Source organism: Pseudophryne corroboree, chromosome 3, assembly GCF_028390025.1.
Source record: "Pseudophryne corroboree isolate aPseCor3 chromosome 3, aPseCor3.hap2, whole genome shotgun sequence".
Lineage (NCBI taxonomy): Eukaryota > Metazoa > Chordata > Amphibia > Anura > Myobatrachidae > Pseudophryne > Pseudophryne corroboree.
The window spans coordinates 473084758-473112711 of record NC_086446.1 but is presented as its reverse complement, the minus strand read 5'-3'; the positions used below and the strand labels follow the sequence as shown (position 1 = coordinate 473112711).

Sequence of the window (27954 nt, the reverse complement as noted above, 5' to 3'; positions counted from 1 at the left end):
CAACAACATATCGTGGTATTTTAGTAGGAGAAAAATAAATAAAACTATCAGCATTTGCGGATGACGTTTTGGTCTATATTGGAAATCCCAGGGAATCACTCCAAAGTATTTTGGATTTATTATACGATTATGGAAAAGTATCTGGCTTCCAGGTCAATCTTTCCAAATCGGTGGGGTTATATTTAAAAATGGGTAAAAGGTTTCCGGAGTGGGGCAGACGGGTACCAATAAAATGGGCAAATACGTATATAACATATCTGGGCATTAAACTCCCAAAATACCCCGCTGAATTATATAGACTGAATGTAAAGGAGGCGATAGAATCAATAGCGAGAGAACTGGAAGGATGGAAACACTTAACGCTCTCATATCTAGGGAGAGCCAACTTGATTAAGATGTGCACATTCTCTAGACTTTTATATATTTTGCAATCCGTACCTGTACTGATAAGTAGATCTGACTTAACATATATAACTAAACTGTTCAGACAATTTATATGGAAAGGAAAGAGGCCCCGCATAGCTATGCATAAACTTCAACAGTCAAAGGCTAATGGAGGAATAAACTTTCCAAACACTCAACTTTATAACCAGGCTTCTTTAATGAGATTTCTAAGAGACTGGTTAACTGATCAAGATACTTATGCTAATACACATTTGGAAGCACAATTTGTAAAAACAAAAAATCTGATAAATTTCCTCCATGGTGTAGAAGCGAAATTTGACCATGAGTTGAAGGACAATCCCCTTCTGTGGTCAGTTTATCGTCTCTGGCATATTCTCAGACGTTCGAGGAATTTGGGGGGACACAAGTCTTTATTTTTAACATTTCTTGGTAACAACGATTTTCAGCGTGGGGAGGCGGGCTTTCCATTCACGATGTTCCATAAAGAAGGCCTGAAAGATATCGGACACATAGTCAATGTGGGAATTGGAAAACCACTAGCATTCACACAAGCTCAGGAGACCTAGTCGTTTCTTCTAAGATACCCGCTAGCATTTTTACAGATGCAACACTACACATGTTCGATACTTAGCACCCTCTCTAGGGCGGACTACGTGAATGATCTGGATGTCTTTCTCAGAACACCACCGTCCACTAAAAAGGCCTTATCTATAAATTATAGAAAACTTAACACTCTGATGGATCACTCAAAGTCGCAAGCGGGAATGACGAAATGGTTATCAGATTTTCCCGCGCTTACATGTGAGACGTTGCTAAAAAATCTGCTCCTTTCTTGCAAGTTATTACCATCAGCACAGTATCATGAGATGTTCTACAATATTGTCCACAGGGTGTATTTTTCCCCCTGAGAAACAATATAAAGCGGGCATGGTAGATTCGGACAGATGTCTGAAATGCCATGCACCCAAAGCAGATCTCATGCATTGTTTTTGGTTATGCCCGATGCTCCGTCGCTTTTGGCTTCAGGTGAGGCAATATGTCACAGAGCGGCTGATAAATTTTATTCCCTTCACGGTAGAATGGGCAATTTTCGGGATAATTCCGGCTGGACAAAGGGTAACGAAGGGGTGCAGGAGATTGTTAATGGCGATTAGTGCAGCTGCGCGCAAAGCAATTTTGCAATCTTGGATATATAAAGATCCTACTTTAGATTTGTTTAAGGGAAAGCTCCATCATTTGTTTCAGATGCAATGGCTAGAAACCACGCTGCAAAAAGACAAATTGGTGGGGAGATTTTTTGACTCCTGGGAAAGCTATACCGCCACTCTCCCTGTAGATTTCCAGGCTAGACTTAAATACTCCTTTAAAACCACTGAGTGATATGAGACAAGAGTGGCGGTGGGGTACCCTCCCATTATGCTAGACAACTGAGTACTGGTGGTGTTGTTGGGCCCAGGCCTCCTTCGCCTCTCCGTATTTCCTAAGATGCAGGTTTGTTGTAGTAAAAATTGTATGATACCTAATCTCTACGGTACGTGTAGACTACTATAATATCAATGTATAGCATTGGTCCTTGAAGTGACTTACTGTGAATTGTGTGCTCATATCTAAATGGCACACTTGCTTTTATACCAGACTCTCTATGCTATATGTACACATTTTAACTTTGTACTGTTTATACAACTTTTATTGTAATGTGAAGTGATGCATTAATAAAAAATTGTTTTACGTAAAAAAAAAAAAAAAAGATTACGCACACGATCAGTGGTTTGTAATTCCGAATCCCCGAGTGTAAGTCCAGTTGGTTCGCTATGCTGCAGTCTTGTCCTTTGATGTTGCGGTCCTATCATAAGGACCTCTGTTTTATCCAGGTTCAGTCGCAGCCAACTAGCACTCATCCACTCCTGGAGTTCAGCTAGACAGCCATTTAGGGTTGCTATTGGGTTATCAGTGCCCGCAGCAAAGGACAAGTACAGTTGTGTATCATCTGCATAGCAGTGGTAGACTAGCCCATGGCGCCTGATTATTTCACCCAGCGGGAGCATGTATACTGCAAAAAGCATGGGGGATAGTATAGAACCTTGTGGGACACCACATGGCAATGGCACTAGTGGTGATGAGTATAATCCAGATGATACTCTCTGTGACCTGCCTGTGAGAAATGATTTGAACCAATTTAGTGCTAGAGAATCGGCTGCTGCTGCTGCACTGGAGAGAGGCACCTGCTTTAAAAGGGAATGCTGTCCAGATTTCCCATTTTCCATCATACACCATGGCCCTCATTCCGAGTTGTTCGCTCGGAGTTTTTCATCGCATCGCAGTGAGAATTCTCTTAGTGCGCATGCGCAATGTTCGCACTGCGACTGCGCTAAGTAACTTTACTATGAAGAAAGTAAGTTTACTCACGGCTTTTTCATCGCTCCGACGTTCGCATTTTGATTGACAGGAAATGGGTGTTACTGGGCGGAAGCACGGCGTTTTAGGGGCGTGTGGCTGAAAACGCTACCGTTTCCGGAAAAAACGCAGGAGTGGCCGGAGAAACGGTGGGAGTGCCTGGGCGAACGCTGGGTGTGTTTATGACGTCAGCCAGGAACGAAAAGCACTGAACTGATCGCACAGGCAGAGTAAGTCTGAAGCTACTCAGAAACTGCTAACTCGTTTGTGATCGCAATATTGCGAATACATCGGTCGCACATTTAAGAAGCTAAGATTCACTCCCAGTAGGCGGCGGCTTAGCGTGTGTAACTCTGCTACATTCGCCTTGCGAGCGAACAACTCGGAATGAGGGCCCATGAATGAGGCTGCAATGCCCACAGCAAACTAAGGAGAGGTATCAATTTGGGTACATAGTAAGTGTACTCTAGGCAGACTTTGGTCTGCAGTGTTTAATATTGCCTTTCACCAATGTGCCTTGTTATCAGCTGAGTTCAGATTTGACAGCTGTATTAATAATCATCTGCAAATTGCACTAAAAATAACCTGCTAATATGGATGGACTCTAATCATTTACATCTGCTTCAAAACTGCTTATGTGATTAACACCTTGCCCTGTCTGCATGCGGACTTACCCACTATCTATATGCTGTTTGCTGGACTAACACTCTGAATTGCTGCATGTGGGTTAAATAATAATATAACATCTGATTATATAAGCTTGATATGTGGTATTGAAAATAGAGCTAATTTTTTCTTTCCAAACCGAGCTTCATTGAGAATGTGTCATCATTATAGTGCATATGGGAGGTCATTCCGAGTTGTTCACTCGTTGCTGATTTTCGCAACGAAGCGGTTAAGGCAAAAATGTGCATGCGCACGGTACGCAGTGCGCATGCGGTAGTATTCTAATACAAAACTTAGTAGATTTACTAACGCCCGAACAAAGATTTTTCATCGTTGAAGTGATCGTAGTGTGAGTGACAGGAAGTGGGTGTTTCTGGGTGGAAACTGGCCGTTTTCTGGGAGTGTGCAGAAAAATGCAGGCATGTCAGAGAAAAACGCGGGAGTGTCTGGAGAAACGGGGGAGTGGCTGGCCAAATGCTGGGCGTGTGTGTGACGTCAAACCAGGAACGAAACGGCCTGAACTGATCGCTATTTGTGAGTAAGTCTCGAGCTACTCAGAAGCTGCTAAGAATTTTCTATTCGCAATTCTGCTAATTTTTCGTTCGCAATTCTGCTAAGCTAAGATACACTCCCAGAGAGCGGAGGCTTAGAGTGTGCAGTGCTGCTAAAAGCAGCTAGCAAGCGAACAACTCGGAATCACCCCCATGGGTGCTAAACTTATGATACTTATGTGCACTATATAGATTCCCTATGTGGAAATTCTTTTAAAATTACCATTTGTATATTTTAATATTGGTACTGGCCGGTATCTTATTGTGATAATTGTGTGTATATATAAAAGTACAAATATTTTTATACAAAGTGAGAAGCGCTGTCTTATCTTTTGTTTGGCATTAGAAGTCGCCTCTGCAATGTAATGAGAAGCTGTGACAATATACGATAAGCATTGTCTAGCATGATCAGAAGCGTTGGAAGACATCTCAGCTTCCAACTCCTGAGCCCACGCTTCAATAGCCTCTGCAGCCAATGTCGCTGCAATGGTGGGCCGATGCGCAGCACCCGCTAGGGTGTAAATCGCCTTTAAACAACCCTCCACACACTTATCCATCGGTTCTTTCAGACGTGACGGTAGTTACCGGCAGAGCTGAGGTTACCACCAGCCGCGCCACCTGCGTATCCACTGGCGGGGGTGTTTCCCAATTTTTACTTAGCTCCGCAGCGAGGGGATAATGAGCCAGCATCTTTTTGTGAGGCGTGAATTTCTTTCCTGGATTTCCCTAGGACTCCTGATGTCAACTAAATGATCAGAATGAGGTAAAACTTGTTTAACCACTTTCTGACATTTAAATCTGCCCGGTTTCTTAGGGGCAGCATCAGGCTCCGGGTCATCAGTAATTTGATGAATGAGCCTGATAGCCTCCAACAAGTCAGGAACATCCACCTGTGAAACAGATTCCCCATCAGAAGCGTCAGGATCAAAATCTGTGGGGTCAGTATAAATGCCATCCTCGTCAGACGAAGTGTCTGGGACGTTGGGGGATTGTGAGGAAGTAATGGCCCGCTTAGAGGACCCCTTGATCTTAGGCGGGGGAGGGTTAGACTTCTGAGTAGTCAGTGATTGGTTCAATTGCTGTAATTGAGCAGACAAGTGATCTGCCCAAAAGCGGTTGTACTGGCACAGGAGGTCCCATAGGGGGCATTAGTCTAGTTACCAGCATATTCAATAGCATGGAGAAAGTAGCCAAAGGAGGGTCAGTTTGAACCCCCGTTGCTACGATCCCACTGGGGGGGTAAGGATCCACCAGAACCTGAACCCTCATCTGCTATATTTTCCTCAAATGTGTCTGCACCTTCACCACCACACAATGTGGGATCAGCCCTAGCACCATTGCCCTTTGTAGCTGACACATTCAAAAGCTCAATGCAGGGCAACCCAGTACAATATCAGCAGCACAATACCTGACAAGAACCCCCTGTGCAGTGTAACAGCACAAACAGGGAATTCAAGAGGTATATGGTGACTAAAAATCACAGAGAAAAATACACACTGAGTATAGTAGTAGCAGCGCTACTACTGTGGGCATTGTGTGTGAGCACCGTTTCTACTGTGGGCATTGTGTGTGAGTGCCATTTCTACTGCGGGCATTATGTGTGTGAGCGGCGCTACTACTGCAGGCATTGTGTGTGAGCGCCGTTTCTACTGCGGGCATTATGTGAGTGAGCAACGTTACTACTGTGGGCATTGTGTGTGAGCGCAGTTTCTACTGCGGCCATTATGTGTGTGAGCAGCGCTACCACTGTGGGCATTGTGTGTGAGCGCGATTTCTACTGTGTGCATTATGTTTGTGAGGGGCGCTACTACTGCGGGCATTGTGTGTGAGCGCCATTTCCACTGCGGGCATTATGTGCGTGAGTGGCGCTACTACTGCGGGCATTGTATGTGAGCACCATTTCTACTGCGGGCATTATGTCTGTGAGCGGCGCTACTACTGTGGGCATTGTGTGTGAGCGCCATTTCTACTGCAGGCATTATGTGTGTGAGCGGCGCTACTACTGCGGGCATTGTGTGTGTGCACCGTTTCTACTGCGGGCCTTATGTGTGTGAGCAGCGCTACTATTGCGGGCATTATGTGTGTGAGCGGCACTACTACTGCGGGCATTATGTGTGTGAGTGGCACAACTACTGCGGCCATTATGTGTGTGAGTGGCACAACTACTGCAGACATTATGTGTGTAAGCGGCACTACTACTGTGGTCATTATGTGTGTGAGCGGCACTACTACTGCGGGCATTATGTGTGTGAGAGGCACTACTACTGTGGTCATTATGTGTGTGAGCGGCACTACTACTGCAGGCGTTATGTGTGTGAGCGGCGCTACTTCTGCAGGCATTATGTGTGTGAGCATCACTACTACTACGGGCATTATGTGTGTGAGTGGTGATACTACAAATTTGAATTGGGGGCACTATTGTGTGACCATGCCCCTTTCTTGTGAGATCACATCCATTCTTTTGCAACACGCACCTTTGGCATGCACTGTTTTTTTATAATGTAAATATCTGGTACTCACTGATACTCTGTCATATACGGTGGTCACTGATACTCTCTTGTCATATATGGTGGTCATCAATGCTCTCTGTAATATATACAGTGGTCACTGATGTTCTCTGTAATATACGATGGTCACAGATGCTATCTAATATATGGTGGGCACTGATGCTCTCTGGAATATATGGTGGACACTGATGCTCTCTGTTATATACTGTATACGGTGGTTACCGATGCTCTGTAATATATGGTGGTCACTGATTCTCTCTGTAATATACAGTGGTCACTGATGCTCACTGTAATGTATGGTGGTCACTGATGCTCTCTTGTTATATCTATGGTGGTCATTGATGATCTCTGTTATATATTGTGGCCACTGATGCTCTTTGTAATATATGGGGGTCACTGATGCTCTCTGTAATATATGGTGGCCAATGATGCAAATAAAATGTACTATTGGGAAGTAATAACACAGCTATGTGGTGAAGGCTTCCCACAGCCTTTGCATAGGGAAGCGGATTTAACTTGCATTGCCTGTTCTATTACCGCTATCTCAGGATGGCACTGGCAGTTGAAAATGTTTGTTGTTTTAAATATATTTTTATATGTAAAGACTTTTTTGAGATTTATTCTTATCATCTTAAATATTTTGTATTTTAAAATATATTTGTATATATCAATTAAAAAGGAAAACTGAAAGCCCAATTCGGCTCATGCATGCACATCTGCAAAGCAGTAAGTTAACACTTACTGCCCTGGTGCAGTATTGCCATTGCAGCTATTTATTTTACTAAAAAGGCAACAGCTAAGAAGGCAGTTAATTTTATAATTTACTGCAGTGGCTAGAAATGTGGGATGGACACTTAAATAAATATGGCAATAATCAGTGAACAATTTTAGATTTTTAATAAAAATAAATTTGAACTATTCTAGCACTCAAGGAAAGGTAGGCAATACATTTCTCACCCTTTCACACACAAAAAAAAACACACAATTTTTTCTTGTTATAGCTACACTATAAAGTTGTTCAAGGTAGGCACCATCTATGCCCTCCATAGAGATAGACACACCCATAGCACAGATCACACCCTCTGTGTAGACTCCACAGCACCGGTGACACCCTCACATCACTCTGCCGCAGCACACCCCCTGCATCGGCACACAACAGGCCTATCACAAATTTCAGCTCCAGGCCCATGTGGACATTATTCTGTCACTGGTACTATATAACCCTGACTAAATGCACTCTTTCTTAACTAACACTGTCAGCAGACATGTAGAATACTTAAGTGTCCTGTAAAATGCACAGCGCTGACATGCAGGCGGCTTTACAGAGGAGGATTTCCCCGAACCGTCCCAGGATAAGCTCAGCTTGACCTAATGGCGCCCAAACGCTGACAGGGAGTGAGTGAGAGAGAGATATGCAGCTCCAGGGCAGGAACATTTACTCTAAATGGCGTCCTGGGGCTGGGGGAAGGGCTACAGGTCAAAGCCTTATCCCCCTGCTGGACTTCACCACCGGGTACTGTGGGCTAATATAAACGGTTTATGAGAGAAAACCGACCTGTGCCCTTGCCCTGGTGGTCTAGTGGGGTCCCTGTACTGCCACAGTGTCCACGCCAGCACGCGCGGCCCACCTCCCACCGGCCGCACGGGATCGCGATTTACAGCGGGTCCCGCCGGGGGGACCCACGTACCTCCTCCCTGAGTGCAGCCACGCGATCCAGGAGAACAGAGGCAGTGTGTGTGACTAACTGGAAAAAAACTGAGCCTCCGCTGTAAGTACCCGGCAACCAGGGCGCGGGAGTATAATGCGCCACTAGGGGAGGTGATGGAGCTGCAGCAGGAGATGTCTGACTGACATCTAACACAGTCAGTGTCTCTGCTGCAACCCTTGAAGTCTTCATTTTTCATTAAAAGCTTCTTCTCCGGGCTGCTGGAGCAGTTCCTCCTGTTGTATGCCTGCTTACTTCATGGCACCAACTACAAAACTGAGTTCCTGTGCACGGAGGCGGGGTTATAGAGGAGGCGGCGCTATGCATTCTGGGAAGAAGGTCAAAGCTTTTAGCCTGTTGGTACCTCGGATCAAGATCCTACTCTACACCCCACATTCATTCCCTCTGGAGCCCAGTGTACCCAGCAACAGAAATAGCCATACAATTGTAAATGCTTGCCCATCATTAAAATACATATTAAACACTAGTTAAGAAGTACTTAATATTGCCCTTTTAAAATAATTAACAGACATTGCTTTCTCAATTAAATGTAAAAAAAAAATTCCCACTAGTACAGTATATAAATAATAGAGATGAGCGGGTTCGGTTCTCAGAGAACCGAACCCTACCGGACTTCATGCTCCAAGCCCGGATCCGAGTCAGGATCGGGTTTTCCCACCTGACTCGGAAACCAGAACGAGGCAAAACGTCATCATCCCGCTGTCGGATTCTCGCGGGGTTTGGATCCCAAATAATGAGCCACGCGTCACCGCCATTTTCACTCTGGCATTGGAGAGTGTACAGAGAGGACGTGTCTCCGTTCTCTCACTGTCCTCAGTGTCCGTGTCTTATGCTGCATCTGTCCAGTCACAGTGGTTGTGTCCTCTGCTGCCATATATCCATTCCTGCTGTATAGGGTGCTGTGTTGTGCTGCATCAGTTCAGGGTGGTGTATTGTGCTGCATCAGTCCAGTCACAGTGGTGGTGTACTCTGCTGCCATATTCCATTCTTGTAGGCTTGGCTAAATACTGCTAGTGCATGCATGAAATGTACCAGATTTCTAACAACAATACACTGTAGAAAATACACTGTAGTCCTAAGCAGTATAATGTAACATATGCATAATGTATAAATCAAGTGTACAATCTGGAGGATTCCAGAGTAGGGGGGGCTCCCCAGGCATTGGGGCACACCAGGGGTTTCTCCTGTAACCCCGTGGGCAAGTCCAACCCTGGCCGCCACTGCAACCAGCCCTTGATGATACCTCCCAACTTTTTCTTTGCTGACAGAGGGACACATGCGTGGCGAAGCCACGCGCACCTCCTAAAGGGGACGTGGCCCCCTAAAAGGGGGTGTGGCTTCGCGGAGGACCCGCGATCACAAGCCACGCCCCCGTTTTCATCACTGAGGGGGCATGCCCAGCGCTCTGTGAGCCGCTGGCATGCCCCCTCTCCCTCTGACAGAAGTGAATAAATGCTGTGCGCATGCGCATAGCGTCTATTCACCGCTGCTCTGCTAAGTAGGGCAGCGAGAGTCAGAGTCTCCCAACTGCCCCCCCCCCCAACGCGGGACACTGCAGCCCGCGGGTGGGACAGTTGGGAGGTATGCTAGATTGTTCACCCCAGGGATGGAAAAAATAAGGGCTCCCCTCCCTTTGGGTATAGAGGAAATAATTACGTAATATTAATAATAATATTTTTCTTTACAGGTGGTCTGCTGATCCCAGCAAGGCTGTCAGGGTATAATGACACTTGGAGAACCACAAGAGCCAACATTCTAGGGCATCAAGACCTCACTAGCATATGTTGTCCGGTGGTCAAGAAATATTTAAATAAGACAGGACATGCACTCTGTACAAAAAAATATTTTATAAAATAAACAAGCCCAAACACCCCTTGTTTACCAATGTATTACTCACTCAGTCCAATAGGAAACATGCTCTTCATTCCATGTAGGCATTCAGGGTACTTGTCAAAAAAAACCCAAACCCTCCATTATAGACGCCAGAGCCATTACTAGACATATTGGTGTCATGTGCCAGAGAGAGAATTGGTGTCCCCCCTCTCCCCCAATATGTAAAATAGGGAGAGTGCATGATGAAAGCATGCAGCAAAGATATAGAGGCGTGGCTTCATGGGGAAGGGGTTTGGTCACAAAATAATACCAATTCCTGTTACGCCACACGTCTCTATTATTCAAATTATGCCACACAATAGTCTCCATTATTAAAATTATACCACACAGTAGTGCCACTTATACACATTACGCTAGGAAAAGACCCTTTTACACATTACGCAAGGTAGAGCCCCTTTTACACATTAAAACCGGTAAAGCCTTATACACATTATGCCAGACAGAGCCCCCTTATACACATTATGCCACACAGAACCCCCTTTTACACATTATGCTAGACAGAGCCCCCTTTTATGCATTATACCTGACAGAGCCCCCTTTTATGCATTATGCCAGACAGAGTCCCTTTTATGCATTATGCTTGAAAGAGCTCCTTTTACGCTTAAGCCAGACAGAGCCCTCTTTTATGTATAATGACAGAGCCTTATTTTATAGATTACGCCAGACAGAGCCCTCTTTTACGCATTACGCCAGATAGAGCCCTCTTTTACGCATCATGACAGAGAGACCTCTTTTATGCATTTCACCAGACAGAGCCCACTTTTATGCATTACGCCAGACAGAGCCCCCTTATTCGCATTATGACAGACAGAGCCTTCTTTTTCAATGCCAGGGAGAAGAGGGGGGGAGGGGAGAGAGAAAGAGTTATACTTACATTTGGCTCCAGACCAATGGTGATCAGGGCACCTTTTCCACCACAAGCTGTGCTGGGATGCTGCTGCTGTGTAGGCTAGATGGAATGTCCAGCCTCCTTCTTCCAAACACTGTGCACTGTGGGAGTCAGCTGAGTCTGGGAGAGAGGTCGTCACGACAGTGCAAGGGGTCTGTTGTCTTGAATCATACCGATCTAGGAAAAAAGGAAGGAGAACCTGCCGCTACCTTGTTTGTATGGTGGGTGCACTCAGCAACAGAGGAGCTAAGCGCACATCACTATATACAAGCGCTGCAGCGGTAGGAGGCAGGACGTGAATAGGGAGGCCAATCCCGGGCCGTTTTTTCAATCCCGGGATTCGGGGATTGAAAAACGCTCAATCCCGGGATTCCGAGAATGTAGTAGGGATCAGTGTAGGGAGAGTGGAAGTGGAAGGCAGTGGAGAAGGGTGTAGGTAGCAGCGCTGGAGGGTGGGTGTAGGAAGTGGCACGGGAGCGAGCATCGCTGGAGGGTGGGTGTCGGAAGCAATGCAGGAGGGAGGCTGTAGGGAGCAGTGAGGGAGAGTGGGTGTAAGTAATACCTACCATTAGGCGGGCGACAGCCATGGACACATGCTGAACGCATCGGCGGCCTTTAAAATTGTAGCACTGACCACCAGCCAGTCAATAGGCTGGCGGCCAGCGCTACATTTGAAATTCCACCGGCACGGTCTGTGTGTTCATGGCTGCCGCACGCCTAAGGGTGATAGTAAATATTACTTACACCCTCCCTCACTGCACATGTGCATTCTAATCCTGTGAAGCCCGGGATTGGAGGCTGCAAATCCCGGCATTTTTGGCCCAGAATCTCGGAATCCCGCATATCCCAATCCCGGGATTGGCTTGCCTAGAAGTGAGAGAGAGATAGAGAGTGAGAGGTCAGCCATGCAGGTGATGCTGCCAGATGGTGCGCCCACAGTGCATATGCGCTGTGGGCAAGGCACTACTGGTACACACCTAGTTACGGCCCTGATAGCACTACTTGTCCCTTTTTGGGGCCCCATCGCTAATGAAAGGTAACTCGCAGACACTCTCCATTAGGGATGTGTGTGTTCTGTTCACTGAGAACAAAAACCCGCCCGAACTTGGGGATTCAAACCCAGATCCGAGTCAGGCACGGTTTTTCATGCCTTACTCGGATCCAAAAATGAGGCAAAATGTCATCATCCTGCTGTCAGATCTCATGGGTTTTGGATTCTATATATAGTCCCAGTGATCTTCACTCCAGAAATGGAGAGTGCACAGTAAAGACGTGTTCCTTCTGTGCTGTGTGCTGTCAGGGAAGGAGCAAGCAAGGAGAGTGCAAAGGGGGTAGGAAAGAGCAAAATGGGGCATTAGAGAGCAGAAGGGGCAGGAGAGAGCAGAGGGCTTGTTTTGCAGGAGAGTTGAGTTGGGTGTGCTGTCACTGTGTTAGGGCTCTGCATAGTAGCAAACTGTGGCTGTGTATGTATAGGACAAGGTGTTCTCTATCTATAAGGGGCTGTGTACTGCCATACACTACTGCTATATATCCTCTGTGTGATCCAAGGCAAAAAATATATTTCTAGTGGTGCATCACTCAGTGACGACTACCAGTACTGCCGTACACTACTGCTATATATCTGTGTGTGATACATAGCAAAAAATCTATTTCGATTCGTGCGTCACTCTGACTACTAGTCCTGCAGCTACCATACACTTCTGCTATATATCCTCTATGTGTGATCCAGAGCAAAAATATATTTCTATTGGTGCATTACTCAGTGATGACTACCAGTATGGCCGTACACTACTGCTATATATCTGTGTGTGATCCAAAGCAAACAAAATATTTCTATTGATGCGTCACTCTTACTACTAGTACTGCTGCTGCTATACACTACTGCTATATATCATATAAAATCTGTGTGTGATCTAGATCAAAAAATATATTTCTGACTCATTTGTTGCTTACCATATGAAGCATATGTATACTGTCACTATTCAAAGAATGGTTGCTGATTATTTCAGTGATAGCATCCAAATAGACATGTCAGATAGTCTGTTTCAATACTGGCAAGAAAAAGGCAATTTGGAGGCCCTTGCACAAACTGGCTTTGTTTTACTTAAGTTGCCCACCCTCCAGTGTGTACTCAGAAAGAGTTTTTAGCGCAGCCGGGGGCCTTATCATCGATCGATGTAGGAGGTTACTTCCCCAAATTGTGGAAAAGATGATGTTCATCAACATGAATTACAAATTCCACTAGGAAGACCTTTACCAGCCTTAGAGATGTGCGGCTGTCACTTTTCGTGTTTTGTGTTGTGGTTTTGGTTCTAATTCCAATTTTGTGTTTTGGTTTTGGCTTGGTTTTGACAAAACCACCCTTTTGTGTTTTGGTTTTGGATCTGGATGATTTTTGAAAAAACATAAAAACAGCTAAAATCACAGAATTTGGGTGTAATTTTGATACTACGGTATTATTAACCTCAATAACATTCATTTCCACTCATTTCCAGTCTATTCTGAACACCTTACACCTCACAATATTGTTTTTATGCAAAAAAAGGTTGCACCGAGGTGGCTGTATGACTAAGCTAAGCAACACAAGTGGGCGGCACAAACACCTGGCCCATCTAGGGGGTCAATTTACTAAGGTGGGAGATTTTTAGAACTGGTGATGTTGCCCATGGCAACCAATCAGATTCTACTTACCATTTATCTAGCTGCTTCTAGCAGATAATAGATATAATCTGATTGGTTGCTATGGGCAACATCACCAGTTCTACAAATCTCCCACCTTAGTAAATTTACCCCTAGGAGTGGCACTGCAGTGTCAGACAGGATGGCAGATTTAAAAAAATTGGCCCCAAACAGCACCTCATGCAAAGATGTAGAAGAGGAGCAATGAGGTAGCTATATGACTAAGCCAAGCGACACAAACAATTCCCACTGGAATTATACGCCCAAATCACTGGAATTAAATGGCAGCACCACTGGACATATACGGAAGTGTCAGACAGGATGGCACTTTAAAAAAAATAGTCCTCAAACAGCACATGATGATAAGAAGAAAAAGAGGTGCAAGATGGAATTGTCCTTGGGCCTTCCCACCCACCCTTATGTAGTATAAACAGGACATGCACACTTTAACAAACCCATCATTTCAGCGACAGGGTCTGAAATTACTGGTTTGTTTGGGCCCCCTCCAAAAAAGAAGCAATCAATCTCTCCTTGCACAAACTGGCTCTACAGAGGCAAGATGTTGACCTCATCATCATCCTCCAATTCCTTACCCCTTTCACGGTGTACATCCTCCTCACAGAGTATTAATTTGTCCCCACTGGAATCCACCATCACAGGTCCCTGTGTACTTTCTGGAGGCAATTGCTGGTAAAGGTCTTCCCGGAGGAATTTATAATTAATTTTGATGAACATCATCTTCTCCACAATTAGTGGAGGTAACCTCATACGCCGATAGCTGACAAGGTTACCGGCTGCACTAAACACTTTTTCGGAGAACACACTGGAGGGGGCGGGGGAAACTTAGCTAAAATAAAGCCAGTTTGTGCAAGGGCATCCAAATTGCCTCTTTTTCCTGCCAGTATACGTACGGACTGTCTGACAAGCCTACTTGGATGCTTTCACTCATATAATCTTCCACCATTCTTTCAATGGTAACAGAATCATATGCAGTGACAGTAGGCATGTTAGTAATCATTGGCAGGTCCTTCAGTCTGGACCAGATGTCAGCTTTTGCTCCTGACTGCCCTGCATCAACGCCAGTGGGTGGAGCCCCAGTGGAAGGAGAAATTGAAGGAGGAGCTGTTGACGGGTCATGTTCCGCTTGAGTTGACAATTTACTCATCAGCAGGTCTTTGCACCTCTGCAGACTTGTGTCTGCTGGAAAGAGATACAACATATGCTTTAAACCTAGGATCGAGCACGGTGGCCAAAATGTAGTGCTCTGATTTCAACAGATTGACCACCCTTGAATCCTGGCAAAGCGAATGAAGGGCTCCATCCACAATTACCACATTCTTTGCGGAATCGCTCCATCTTAGCTCCTCCTTCAATTTCTCCAGCTGCTTCTGCAAAAGCCTGATGAGGGGAATGACCTGACTCAAGCTGGCAGTGTCTGAACTGACTTCACGTGTGGCAAGTTCGAAGGGTTGGAGAACCTTGCACAAGATGGAAATCATTCTCTACTGCGCATGAGTCAGATGCATTCCCCCTCCTTTGCCTATGTCAGGTTCGGTTTGGTTTGTGTCCCCGGAGGGGGCGCTAGTGGGTCAGTGGAGGTAGAATGGAAGAAGTGAAGAGAATGGATTGGATTTCTGCGCATGTGCACAAATGTTTTATTGAATAAAATGTAAAACAATATTGCAGCAGGAATACTTGGAGAAATAAACAATAATAAATGCAATGGGTATGGTGCAGCGTGGAAGCTGAGAGTCTATGGCAAAACAGTGAGAGTCTATGGCAATATGCTGGTATGGGAACCAGAGATGATTAAAACGTGGAGCCAGCAGAGGTGATTATATTGGTAGCAAACCTGGTAGCAGATGCAGAAGACTTGATGCAGGGTTCACAGTGCTATTGGGAAAGCACAGGCAGCTTGCAAGCTGATTCACAGGTGAGGTGATGGAATGCACCTGGAGAAGGAGTCTCTACAGCTGAGGCTGAAGCACACTGTGTTGGAGATTGGTGTAAAGCCTGTAAATGAATGCAGGAGTTGCTGATGCTTGTAGTTCCACTGAGCTGTAGTAGGATAACCAGGAACACGGAGTAACAAGCAGGTAACCAGGAACACGGAGGAACAGGTAGGTAACCAGGAACACAGGGGAACTGGAGACTGGAACACAGGAACTTGCACACTGAATGTCGCAGGAGAGCTGGAGAGGTTGCTGGAACTTGTAGTTCCACAGGAACACTGGAACCTGGAACGGAACTGGAACAGCTGGAAACTGGAACAGAACTGGAACAGCTGGAAACTGGAACAGAACTGGAACAGCTGGGACCTATAGTTCCACAGGTCCAATACACAAGGATATCTCTGTAGACAGAGGATTGCAAACAGGAGCCGCCTGTTCACAGAATGTGACGTGTTGTCCAAGGCGATGTGAGAGAGCCACAAACTGGAAGTTATACCTCCTGCCCAGCAGTGATTGGACACAAACTGCAGGCAGAGATACCAGCTGGATTAGGTGTCCAGATCAGCTGTGAGTTAGCTGAAGCACTCCAGGCTGCAGAGGACTGAAAACTAGAACTGGAACAGAACTGAACTGCTGGAACCTGTAGTTCCACAGCAGTGATGCGATGGAAAATGCAGATTCCTGACAGTACCCCCCCCCCCTTTTATGGGTGGGCACTGAACACCCACGCTGGAACTTGGAGGAACCTTGAAAAAGAACTTAGGAAAACACAAAAACAGAGGTCCTCAAAAAGTCTTCCCAACTTTCATCTTCAGAAGACAGATTTTCCTCGTCAGAACAAGTAGACCATTCAGGGTCATTTGAGACAGAATTTACTTCCTGGGAAAAGGCATAGCTAGGAAGAATAGAACCTCCCATAATGTAACTTGAGTCTTCATCAACAAACTCACTTTCAGAGTCAGAGTCCAGGTCTAGTGTGGTCATGGGAGCCTTTTGTTTAGGAACAACAAAATCTGAGACAATCTGTGGACCAGTGAATTTGAAGCTATATGAGACACCAGGACTAGGGTTTACGGCAGCATAGCCAACACTTACGTCAACAGATGGTAGACTTTGAACTGGTTCTGGAGCTCTCCAATTCCTGTAATTCTTGAAATCTCTGATACATTGATTCAACAGAACCTGTTCACGTTTGGAAGGAGTTGAGTTGAAAAACTGAGAACTGGAAGACTGATCAGATGTTGAATCCGGGGAGTCAATACTTTCAGGAGTGTTGCTGTAGAATGGAGACACGGGAGTATATGCAACTTTCAAATCTGAAGTCTGAGAACCTTGTCTTGACTTTACAGCTTGGAAATCTTTAATAGCTTGGTCTAATGTATCCTGATCTTGCACAGACAGAGATGTTGGAGAGGATTTAGCAGTAGACAAACTGTTGACAAATTGGCCAGAATGCCCAGATGACTCTGAATGCATAAACTTTGGAGCAAACTCCTGTTTTACGACTTCGCATAAAGCGGGAAGATCACTCAGTAGCGGATCTTTAGATTCAATGAGAGGATTCGCCCAGTCCAGTGCTCTACCTTTGAAGAACAGGAGGAAGTATCTGATTGCATTGGCTGGAGAAATAGTCACTGAAGATTCCGACTCAGTAAAAGCGAGGTATTGGCTCGCCACTGCACGAAACTGAGCATAGTCACCATCAAAGTAGACTGGAGCTTTTGTATCTAGTGGACACTTGGAAGGCTGAATGTCAGTTGAAGTCTCGGAAGACAATGTAGGACACTTGAGAGTTGAGGACTGGAATAAGCATTCAGAAGCAGGAGTAGAATCAACTTGAAATGCTCGAGGGTGGAGAGAGGACGTCATCTCCTGGATTGACTGACGGGAATTCTCTGCCGAGGTTGACAGAACGCTAGAAGCTTCATCTCGGGGTGAGATGCTTAGGGCCTCCATCTGGGTTGAGGCAACTGCAACATCTGCAAGAACTGTAGACTCTGGACATAGCGACAGGAGTTGTTTACTCGAAACACCGGAGAGAACCACACCGGGTTCAGAGGAACTGGAATCGGCAGGGACCGATGGCAACTTTAGACAAATGGATGGATCCGGAACTTGTACAGGACTATTTGAATTGACTTGAACTGAAGGAGGCTGATCTGGACAGACGGATGGGACCAGATTGGGTCCAGAAAAGCTTGAACCGGCTGGAACCGCAGGAGTCTTCGGAATGACGGGTAGAACCGGATTTGATACAAAGAGACTGGAATCGGCTGGAACCAAAGGAGTCCTCGGACTGACGGTTAGGACCGGATTTGATCCGAAGATGCTGGAATCGGCTGGAACCGAAGGAGGTAGCTCAGCATTGGAAACAGAGCTACTCGTGCTGGCTGGAACCAGAGGAGGCTGATCCGGACAGACGGATGGGACCGGATTGGGTCCGGAAGAGCTTAAATCGGCAGGAACCGGTGGAGTCCTCGGACTGACGGATAGGACCGGATTTGATCTGAGGATTCTGGAATCGGCTGGAACCGAAGGAGGTAGCCCATCATTGAAGCCACTCAGGCTGGCTGAAACCAGTGAAGACTCTGGACCGACGGCTGGAACCGGGCTAGGTCCATTGACACTTGACTCTGTATAGACAGAATCCGGATGTTCTGATGATCCCTCTTGGAGTGGTACTGAGCTGGTAGCACTCTCTGAAGTTGGCAAACAAAAGTTCATGTCTGTATCTGTGGCTTTAAGAATTCCTCCTGGGATCTTGGTCCTGGATTCCTCACTTGAGGCTGAAACTCCAAAGACCCCTCCTGGGGTTAATAGATCAGACACACTTCTTTGAGTTGCATGCCCGGATGCCACTTCTGGAACCTGAACATCAGATACCCCTACTGGGGTCACAACATCAGATGCCCCACCTGGGGCTGTAGACACAGACGCCCCTTCGCGGGCTGTAGGCACGGATGCCCCTTCTCGGGCTGTAGGCACGGATGCCCCTTCTCGGGCTGTAGGCACGGATGCCACTTCTCGGGCTGTAGGCACGGATGCCCCTTCTCGGGCTGTAGGCACGGATGCCCCTTCTCGGGCTGTAGGCACGGATGCCCCTTCTCGGGCTGTAGGCACAGATGCCCCTTCTCGGGCTGCAGACACAGAAACTACTTTAGTTATGGGTAACATAGATAGTCTCTGTTGATTTCTGAACTTGGGATTGGGTCTATTTGTCACAGGACCCCAATCGTATACTTTTTGGACACTCCTGTCTGGGGTAAAGGAACTTGAAACTGTAGAGGATACGTTGGAAGGTGTGCAGGTGAAAACACTGTGATGTTGGGACCTGTCACCAACTTTTGAGTTGCGGAAGGAACAGTCCTTAATAAGATGACTAGAACTTCCACAGTAAAAGCAGAGGTGAAGCTGCTTGCGATGCCGGCGTTCAGCTTCCGTGAGTTTAGAGCGTGGGTAGCTGTGGAATCTGCCCTTTCTCTGCATAGGAGAAGAGACTTTAGTTTGAAAAAAAGTTGACACGGAGGTCGCACTAGTCTCAGTACTTTGAGCAGTACTCTTCATTGCGTTTAAAGCACCACCCAAGATTTCTGGCATTATTGGAATGATTTTTGTTAGGAGACTTTGAAGTTGTTCCAATAGATGATAAAGAGTGCTTATTGGTTCAGAGTTCACAGCAGACAATAAAGGAGTCTTGGAGCTTTCAAAGGAGGAAGTCGCTCTCTCAGGAGAATTAGCTGTGTAGGGACTGCCATAGGACTGACTTGAGCAAGATCCATCCCCAGGAACGGATTGCGCAGGGAAAGTTGAAATGACTGGAGCAGGAGTGACTTGAACAGGAACTGGAGAAACAACAGAACTTGGAAGGGATTCCTGCAAGGTATCCAAACGGATAGACATTCCCTGTAGAAACATGATCAGTTGTTGTTGTGCAGCCTCATAATCATTGAGTCGTGACACCAAACTCTGGAGTATCCCTGACCCCACACTCTTACCACCATCCGAGTCCATGGGCCTTGGACAAACTGTCAGGTTCGGTTTGGTTTGTGTCCCCCGGAGGGGGCGCTAGTGGGTCAGTGGAGATAGAATGGAAGAAGTGAAGAGAATGGATTGGATTTCTGCGCATGTGCACAAATGTTTTATTGAATGAAAAGTAAAACAATATTGCAGCAGGAATACTTGGAGAAATAAACAATAATAAATGCAATGGGTATGGTGCAGCGTGGAAGCTGAGAGTCTATGGCAAAACAGTGAGAGTCTATGGCAAAACAGTGAGAGTCTATGGCAATATGCTGGTATGGGAACCAGAGATGATTAAAACGTGGAGCCAGCAGAGGTGATTATATTGGTAGCAAACCTGGTAGCAGATGCAGAAGACTTGATGCAGGGTTCACAGTGCTATTGGGAAAGCACAGGCAGCTTGCAAGCTGATTCACAGGTGAGGTGATGGAATGCACCTGGAGAAGGAGTCTCTACAGCTGAGGCTGAAGCACACTGTGTTGGAGATTGGTGTGAAGCCTGTAAATGAATGCAGGAGTTGCTGATGCTTGTAGTTCCACGTAGCTGTAGTAGGATAACCAGGAACACGGAGTAACAAGCAGGTAACCAGGAACACGGAGGAACAGGTAGGTAACCAGGAACACAGGGGAACTGGAGACTGGAACACAGGAACTTGCACACTGAATGTCGCAGGAGAGCTGGAGAGGTTGCTGGAACTTGTAGTTCCACAGGAACACTGGAACCTGGAACGGAACTGGAACAGCTGGAAACTGGAACGGAACTGGAACAGCTGGAAACTGGAACAGAACTGGAACAGCTGGAAACTGGAACAGAACTGGAACAGCTGGGACCTGTAGTTCCACAGGTCCAATACACAAGGATATCTCTGTAGACAGAGGATTGCAAACAGGAGCCGCCTGTTCACAGAATGTGACGTGTTGTCCAAGTCGATGTGAGAGAGCCACAAACTGGAAGTTATACCTCCTGCCCAGCAGTGATTGGACACAAACTGCAGGCAGAGATACCAGCTGGATTAGGTGTCCAGATCAGCTGTGAGTTAGCTGAAGCACTACAGGCTGCAGAGGACTGAAAACTAGAACTGGAACAGAACTGAACTGCTGGAACCTGTAGTTCCACAGCAGTGATGCGATGGAAAATGAAGATTCCTGACAGCCTATATCGTAGGTGGATGTATAGGCTTGAATTCTGCACTTACAAATTAATTGTATGTGCAAAACATGGGACATGCTGGAATTTGCCCAGATGTAATGCACGCACAATATTGGTGGCGTTGTCCGATATCACAAATCCCCAGGAAAGTCTAATTGGGGTAAGCCATTTATGATGATGTTCCTCAGTTTCTGTAAGAGGTTATCAGCTGTGTGCCTCTTACGGAACACGGTGATACATAGCGTAACCTGCCTAGGAACGAGTTGGCATTTGCGAGATGCTGCTACTGGTGCCGCTGCTGTTGTTGCTGCGGGAGGCCATACATCTACCCAGTGGACTGTTACAGTCATATAGTCCTTAGTCTGCCCTGTTCCACTTGTCCACATGTCCGTAGTTAAGTGAACACTGGATACAATTTTTTAGGACACTGGTGACTCTTTTTCTGATGTCTGTGTACATTCTCGGCATCGCCTGCCTAGAGAAGTGGAACCTAGATGGGATTTGATACCGGGGACACAGTACCTCAAACAATTCTCTAAGTCCCACTGAACTAATGGCAGATACCGGACGCACGTCTAACACCAACATAGCTGTCAAGGCCTCAGTTATCCACTTTGCAAAAGGATAACTGCTCTCATATTTCATCTTCATCACAAAGGACTGTTGGACAGTCAATTGCTTACTGGAAGTAGTACAAGTGGTCTTCCGACTTCCCCTCTGGGATGACAATCGACTCCCAGCAGCAACAACAGCAGCGGCAACAACAGCAGGCGTACCACTCAAGGATCGTACAGAGGAATCCAGGTTAGGAGAGGACTCCTCAGTCTTGACAGTGACATGGCCTGCATGACTACTGACATTCCTTACTGAGGAGGAAGTTGATGTTGAGGGAGTTGGTGGTATGGCTTGCAGGAGCTTGGGTACAGGAGGAAGAAGGGATTTAGGTGTCAGTGAACTGCTTATGCTCTTACCCAACTTTTCACAACTTGACACTGACTTCTGATGAATGCGCAGCAGGTGACGTATAAGGGAGGATGTTCCTAGGTGGTTATCCCTACATATTACAGATTGACAGAGGTAACAGATGGCTTGACACCTGTTGTCCGGATTTGTGGAGAAATAATTCCACACCGAAGAGGTGGCTTTTTTGGTAGTTTGCCCAGGCATCACAATGGGCTTCTTCATCCCATGGACAACAGGTGTCTCCCCCGGTGCCTGACTTAAACAAACCACATCGCCATCAGAATCCTCATCGTCAACTTCCTCCTCAGCGACAGCAACACCCATATCCTCATCCTGGTGTACTTCAACAGTGACATCTTCAATTTCGATATCAGACTGGACTGTGGGTGCTCCTTCCAGCACTTGCAGGGGGCGTGCAAATGGTGGAAGGTGCCACCTCTTCCCATTCAGTGTTGGGAAGGTCAGGCATCGCAACCGCCGTCACAATTGGACTCTCCTTGGGGATTTGTGATACCATCTCAGAACACACAGTTCTTTTCTGTGCTCTTTCCAGCTTAACTCTTTTAATTTTTCTAGCGGGAGGATGAGGGCTTCCATTGTCATGTGAAGCTGAACCACTAGCCATGAACATAGGTCAGGGCCTCAGCCGTTCCTTGCCACTCTGTGCCGTAAATGGCATATTGGCAAGTTTACGTTTCTACTCAGCCCATTTAAAAGAAAATGGGGTCTTTTTACTGAACTTTGGCTTTTTGGATTTTACATGCCCTCTACTATCACACTGGGCATCGGCCTTGGCAGACAATGTTGATGGCATTTCATCGTCTATGTCATGGCTAGTGGCAGCAGCTTCAGCACTAGGAGGAAGTGGTTCTTGATCTTTCCCTATTTTATTCTCCATATATTTTGTTCTCCATTATTTTTTGGGAGTTATATAAGACAATATGCGGCACAGGAATGACTGGAATGACTGATGGACAGGACACTACCACTGGTCTGATGCAACACAACACAACAACACTGTAAGAGACTTGTGGTTGTTATAATTATTATAATACTGTAGCAGTGGACATAAAGCAGCAGCGTATACCACTGTGACTGCCTCGTCACTGGAATGACTGATGGACAGGACACTACCACTGGTCTAATGCAGCACAACACAACACTGTAAGGGACTTGTGATTGTTGTTATAATTATTATAATACTGTAGCAGAGGACATATAGCAGCAGCGAATATCGTCACTGGAATGATTGATGGACAGGACACTACCACTGGTCTGATTCAGCACAACACAACAACACTGTAAGGGACTTGTGGTTGTTGTTATTATTATTATAATACTGTAGCAGTGGACATATAGCAGCGTATATCGGCACTGGAATGACTGATGGACAGGACACTACCACTGGTCTGATGCAGCACAACACAACACCACTTTATACAGCTACACTGGATATATGGCAGCAGAGGACACCAACACTGTGACTGGCTGGACTGATGCAGCACAATACACTAACTACACTGGACTGGACAGCACAACACAGCACCACTTTATACAGCTACACTGGATATATGGCAGCAGAGGACACCAACACTGTGACTGGCTGGACTGATGCAGCACAATACACTGACTACACTGGACTGCACAGTACAACACAGCACCACTTTATACAGCTACAACGGATATATGGCAGCAAAGGACACCAACACTGTGACTGGCTGGACTGATGCAGCACAATACACTGACTACACTGGACTGCACAGTACAACACAGCACCACTTTATACAGCTACACTGGATATATGGCAGCAGAGGACGCCAACACTGTGACTGGCTGGACTGATGCAGCACAATACACTGACTACACTGAACAGCAAAACACTCGCCACCCCACTTTCCTGCCAGGGAAATCTACGCTGTTTGACAAATCAGCATGGCTCTATGCATTCTTATGGAGAGTGTCCACGAATGACCTCACAGTAGTGGCAGGTTTCTGAATGGGACAAGTAGTGTCCTCCATTATGTTTTTTTTGTCAAGTCCCACAAAGCTTTTTTTCTACATTTTAGCGATTTTACAATTTTTTTAAAAAAATAGAAGCCTGCGCAGATTCTATTGTTCTGTGCAGGCTTGTAAAACATGGGAGGTTAGCAGCAAGAAACCTGTGAATTGTCATCAAGAATAGAGAGGGGTTTTGAAACCAATAGGTTCTGTTTCGACGCTGAAACCAACCTTTAGTAAAAGCTGTATTTGAGCTTTAGAACATGCCGTCAATCTGCAGCAGGTCTCATTGGTTTCACAACCCCTTGTAAACTGCCCCTTAATAGATCTTGCCCCAGAGGAACAGTATACATCGCCATAGTCAAGGAATAGAATACCTTTTGTCCTGCAATTAATTGATACATATGTGGAATTTGCTAGCTATACCTCTGTCAGAATGCAAATGTTATTTTTGCAAACCTCATGATGCTAATTCTACTTAATGGCTTATTAAATTCTTAAAAGTTTATGAAGGTTTCCCCAAATGGTAAAGTAATAGTCACTGTCTGACTAATGGTGCAGGGAGGAATCATTTATTTTCAGAGTTATGATAACTGCAATACCTCTAATAAAACTTAGCAGTGTCAATCTATATATATCAGAAGGCATATCATATTCTATGCCCTATTAAAATAGATGCTAAGAGCCTTTTAAAGCAGTATACAAACAGGAATCTCTTCACTATCAAGATATAGCGACTGGGCTACTCCCATAATACATCCAAAAGACGACCCATCTCCCTGCATCTGTATAGCTCCCTCCTCGTCACTGCCCAGGAATGGCCAATACATTTTCATACCTCCCAGCATGACCCTCTCCAGGAGGGACAAAATGTTCTGCTTCTGGACTTTATTTGTTATATTATGATTATCTGCACCTGTGTTGAACAGGTTAATGGATAAGAGAGGTGTTTCAGCACAGGTGATGCCAATCAGAAATTAAGAGGGAAGTCCAGGAGCAGAGTTTTCTGTCCTTCCTGGTGAGGGTCATGTTGGGAGGTGCATTTTCAATACATTTCTTTTACTGTGGGACGCATACGCTGTGCGACTTTTTAGTGACTTGCGTACGCAGTTGAAAAACTTTGTCCATGATTTTTGTGCCTATTAGTATTCAGAATCAGGTCCTAAGTGCAGTTGTAAGTAATCCTGTAATAAGCATGCTTGCCTAAATGACCCTCTCCATGAGGGAGAAAATGCTCTGTTCCTGGACTTTCCTGGTAATGTATGATTGCCATCACCTGTGGTGAAACACCTTTCTTATCAATTAACTAGGCAGTTTCTGAGTAGCTCAGAACTTATAGGCCCTACACAGCACACTGGCCGATTTTTAGAAAGATATGAACGATGTCGTTCATAAATGAACGAGAACTCGTTCATATCTTTCAGTGTGGAGACTTAAGCGATGAACGATGCGCGTCCCCGCGCTCGTTCATCGCTGGTCTCCCGTCGGCTGTGCATGCAGGCCAATATGGACGATCTCGTCCATATTAGCCTGCACTTCAATGCAGCCGGGTGACGGGGGGAGTGAAGAAACTTCACTCCCCCCGTCACTGCCCCCCCGCCGCCGGGTTGCTCGTAGGCGTATCGGCCGTCGGGCACCTCGGCGGCGGGTCGGCCAGTGAGTAGGGCCCCTTACTCAGCCGCTGCAATCACTTCAGTCTTTTTGGTCACGGAATTGACGTCAGACACCCGCCCTGCAAACGCTTGTACACGCCTGGGATTTCCCAAACACTCCCAGAAAACGGTCAGTTGACACCTATAAATGTCAATCCCCTTGCGATCAGCTGTGCAAATGGATTCTTTGTTAAATCCATCGCCCAGCACCAATCCTCTTTGTACCTGTACGATGCGCCTTCGCATTGCGGTGCATATGCATGCGCAGTTTTGCCGAGTTGCAAAAAGCTGCTAGCGAGCGATCAACTCGGAATGAGGCTCAATGCACATGGGTGAGCAAATGTAAACTTTCATATGTACCTGATATTGAGCTACAGATATCCAGAGCTATTTTTTAAGAATGGAGCCTCTCTCTATGTGGGTAATTCCAAGTTGATCGCAGCAGGAATTCTGTTAGCAACTGGGCAAAACCATGGTGGTCATTCCGAGTTGTTCGCTCGTTGACGATTTTCGTTATTTTGCGATTTTCCGCTTACTGCGCATGCGCATTGTCCGCAGTACATTTGTTATGCAGTTAGGTTTTTTACTCACGGCATTACAAGGGTTTTTCTTCGTTCTGGTGATCGTAATGTGATTGACAGAAAGTGAGTGTTTCTAGGCAGAAACTGACCGTTTTATGGGTGTGTGTGAAAAAACGCTACAGTTTCTGGGAAAAACGCGGGAGTGGCTGGAGAAACGGGGGAGTGCCTGAGCGAATGCCGTGTGTGTTTGTGACGTCAAACCAGGAACGAAACTGACTGAACTGATCGCAATGGCAGAGTAAGTCCGGAGCTACTCAGAAACTGCTAGGAGAGGTCTATTCGCAATATTGCGAATCCGTCGGTCGCAATTTTGAGAAGCTAAGATTCACTCCCAGTAGGCGGCGGCTTAGCGTGTGTAAAGCTGCTAAAAGCAGCTTGCGAGCGAGCAATTCTGAATGAGGGCCCATGTGCACTGCAGGGGAGGCAGATATAACATGTGCAGAGAGAGTTAGATTTGGGTGTGGTGTGTTCAATCTGCAATCTAATTTGCAGTGTAAAAATAAAGCAGCCAGTATTACCCTGCACAGAAATAAAATAACCCACCCAAATCTTACTCTCTCTGCAAATGTTATATCTGCCACACCTGCAGTGCACATGGGCCCTCATTCCGAGTTGTTCGCTCGCAAGGCGAATGTAGCAGAGTTACACACGCTAAGCCGCCGCCTACTGGGAGTGAATCTTAGCTTCTTAAAATTGCGACCGACATACGCGCAATATTGCGATTACAAACGAGTTAGCAGTTTCTGAGTAGCTTCAGACTTACTCTGCCTGTGCGATCAGTTCAGTGCTTTTCGTTCCTGGCTGACGTCATAAACACACCCAGCGTTCGCCCAGGCACTCCCACCGTTTCTCCGGCCACTCCTGCGTTTTTTCCGGAAACGGTAGCGTTTCCATTCACACGCCCCTAAAACGCCGTGCATCCGCCCAGTAACACCCATTTCCTGTCAATCACAATGCGAACGTCGGAGCGATGAAAATGCCGTGAGTAAACTTACTTTCTTCATAGTAAAGTTACTTGGCGCAGTCGCAGTGCGAACATTGCGCATGCGCACTAAGAGAATTCTCACTGCGATGCGATGAAAAACTCCGAGCGAACAACTCGGAATGAGGGCCATGGTTTTGCCCAACTGCTAACAAATTTTCTGCTACGATCAGGTCTGAATTACCCCCATGGTTTTGCCCATTAGCTAACTAATTTGCTGCTGCGATCAGGTCTGAATTACCCCCTAAAACCCATGCTGCCATCGCACATCCCTATCGTATACACACTATAAATGTGCGGATGGCACTTTTCGTGTTTTGTGTTTTGGTTTTGGTTCTAATTCCACTTTCGTGTTTTGGTTTTCGTATTGGATCTGGATGATTTTTGGAAAAAAAAACATAAAAACGGCTAAAATCAAAGAATTTGGGGGAAATTTTGATACTACGGTATTATTAACCTCAATAACATTCAATTCCACTCATTCCCTGTCTATTCTGAACACCTCACAATATTGTTTTTAGGCCAGAAGGTTACACCGAGGTTGCTGGATAACTAAGCTAAGCGACACAAGTAGACAACACAAACAACTGGTCCATCTAGTAGTGACACTGCAGTGGCAGACAGGAGGGCAGATATATAAAAAAGGCCCCAAACAGCACCTCATGCAAAGATGTAGAAGAGGAGCAATGAGGTAGCTGTATGACTAACACAATTCCCACTGGAATTATACGTCCAAATGACTGGAATTAAATGGCAGCACCACTGGACATATATGTAAGTGTCAGACAGGATGGCACTTTAAAAGAAATAGTCCTCAAACTGCACATGATGATAAGAAGAAAGAGATGCAAGATGGAATTGTCCTTGGGCCCTCCCACTCACCCTTATGTTGTATAAACAGGACATACACACTTTAACAAGCCAATCATTTCAGCGACAGGGTCTG

At 46.0% G+C, this 27954-nt stretch overlaps 2 long non-coding RNA genes across 2 annotated transcripts in view; one reads left to right on the top strand and one right to left on the bottom strand.

Annotated features, from left to right (window-relative positions):
* LOC135056065 (uncharacterized) overlaps positions 1 to 10110 on the top strand; it is a 29904-nt gene extending 19794 nt beyond the window's left edge. Inside the window, exon 3 of the long non-coding RNA XR_010243884.1 lies at positions 9938 to 10110. This is a non-coding gene — a long non-coding RNA (uncharacterized LOC135056065). The remainder of the gene's footprint in view (positions 1 to 9937) is intronic.
* Positions 583 to 11299, bottom strand: LOC135056067 (uncharacterized). The gene is made up of 2 exons (XR_010243886.1): positions 11018 to 11299; positions 583 to 896 (listed from the first exon to the last, which is right to left on the bottom strand). It is a non-coding gene; the product is annotated as an uncharacterized LOC135056067 (long non-coding RNA).
* Positions 11300 to 27954: the final 16655 nt, after the last annotated feature.